This window comes from Glycine max, chromosome 7 (assembly GCF_000004515.6).
Source record: "Glycine max cultivar Williams 82 chromosome 7, Glycine_max_v4.0, whole genome shotgun sequence".
Lineage (NCBI taxonomy): Eukaryota > Viridiplantae > Streptophyta > Magnoliopsida > Fabales > Fabaceae > Glycine > Glycine max.
Genome location: NC_038243.2, coordinates 8,036,445 through 8,038,269, shown reverse-complemented (window position 1 = coordinate 8,038,269; position 1,825 = coordinate 8,036,445). Strand labels below are relative to the sequence as shown.

The 1,825-nt window shown below is 36.7% G+C and overlaps 1 pseudogene; it reads right to left on the bottom strand.

Moving 5' to 3' along the window:
• The window catches only part of LOC100779097 (probable sulfate transporter 3.5), a 5,425-nt pseudogene extending 3,606 nt beyond the window's left edge, over window positions 1-1,819 (bottom strand).
• Between the last annotated feature and the right edge of the window lie 6 nt (window positions 1,820-1,825).

Here is a 1,825-nt window from a genome sequence, read left to right as displayed (position 1 = left end):
GCCAGCTACAGATACAAGGCCTGGTAGAGCGACTCTAATCATACTAGTAGTAGAGGTTTGAGTAATTTGTATAAAATTCTAGTTTCAGAATAAACTATTACTTGATCTCAAATCACATGTATGCTATGACCAAATTAGATGGTCTTTGATCATATGTTTATAGTCTTGATCAATCGTTACTTATGACACAACCAGGAATTTTAATTTACAGAAAAAATTGATAACATTCAATTACTTGTTAACCTACTAAAGTCGCCCTAATTATTAATGAAGAAATTTGAGTAACGTGGATGAGTTATTAGTCGTTGGACCCTAATAAATAATTTCTCTAGTTTCAGGCAACATGGTTATTGGATAGCCAGCTACGTACTTTTTCTTTGTTAGTTTTATTTTGCTTTCTTGGTGCCAAACACATCCCTAACCGATGGAATCAATTTTCATGGCCTGGCCCACATGAGAAGGTGGTTTAAGGTAAATGAATTTGTTCTTACCTAAAAAAACCCAAACAAGCCTGGAAAACACCGGTGATAAAGGTGGTAGTGAAAATCAAATGAAGATACAACGTTGGATCTTCTACTGGATCTACCACGGTTTGTATGGTTTGAGCAATAAGCAACGATGCTGCTGCTATCGTCCCCACTGCCATGTGCCTTGAACTCCCAAAAACAGCATAGATCAAAGGTGGGACAAAGCTGGAATCTGATATTGCAACCATCACAAAAAGTACTCATAACCTTAAAAATCGAATTACTATATAGCCACTTTTATATCACAAGAACTGTCAAAGGAAGTACATAAACTGTCTACGCACCCAGATAATGGATTGAATCAATCATAGACAAAAGAGATGATAAATGTTTTTGATCTTTTTGCAAGCCTTAGAGGCTTATTAACTTTTCTTTTGTTGATAAAATTCGCACCCATTCAATCCATGCACATGTGTGCACAAATTTACGAAGGATGAAGAAAATCAATTATTCTTAATTTTTTTATTATTTATTTCCACGTTTATTCTCTTTCGGAGGCAATTATGATCGGGTACCAAACAGAATTACCTTCGAAGATGGAGGATACAAAGCGAAGAAAATCAATGGTTTAAGGAGAAAGTGCGGAAATTAATATTGCGTTATGTTCGGACACACATTATAAATGTATAGTTAAACACACTCATTAAATGAAAAAAATGATGCCAAACACGTACCCAAGCACGCTAATTAAGTGCAAACAATCATGCAAAACGTGTAACCTGGTTAGAAATTTAATGAATAAAGGAAAGAAAAAGGAGAAAAAGACGATTGGAGTAATTAATTTGGATTTGAGATAATGATTCTTACAAAGGCCAATGAGGGGAGGAAGGTCAGCAAGTTTGGCATAGCTAATGCCTTGAGGGATGGCAAGGCTTGAGATGGTTAGTCCAGCGATCAAGTCAGAGCAAAAGAGGCGAAAATTGTAAGTGGGGAGCCACTCAAAGATTGGGATGAAGTATTGCACCCCTTTCATCACCCTCCCCATTGGCTTCTCCTCGTTCTTGAACTGCCTGAAGGGATCATCCGGAAACAATGTTTCCTTCAATGCCTCCTTCAATTTTGTCCCAAATCCTCTCTGGATCGAGAAATTCACCCGATGACGATGATCATCGTCGTCATCATCATTGTGATGATTATGAACCTCGGTGTTACTAATGGAACCCATTATTGTATGTGGTGACAATAATAATAACAATAAGTAGATATGTATGTGAACACACTACCAAAGAGAAGTTTAAGAAGAGCATATGAGAAAATAAATACCTAGTTATAAGATGGTACTTGTGTGTTTGTATTGG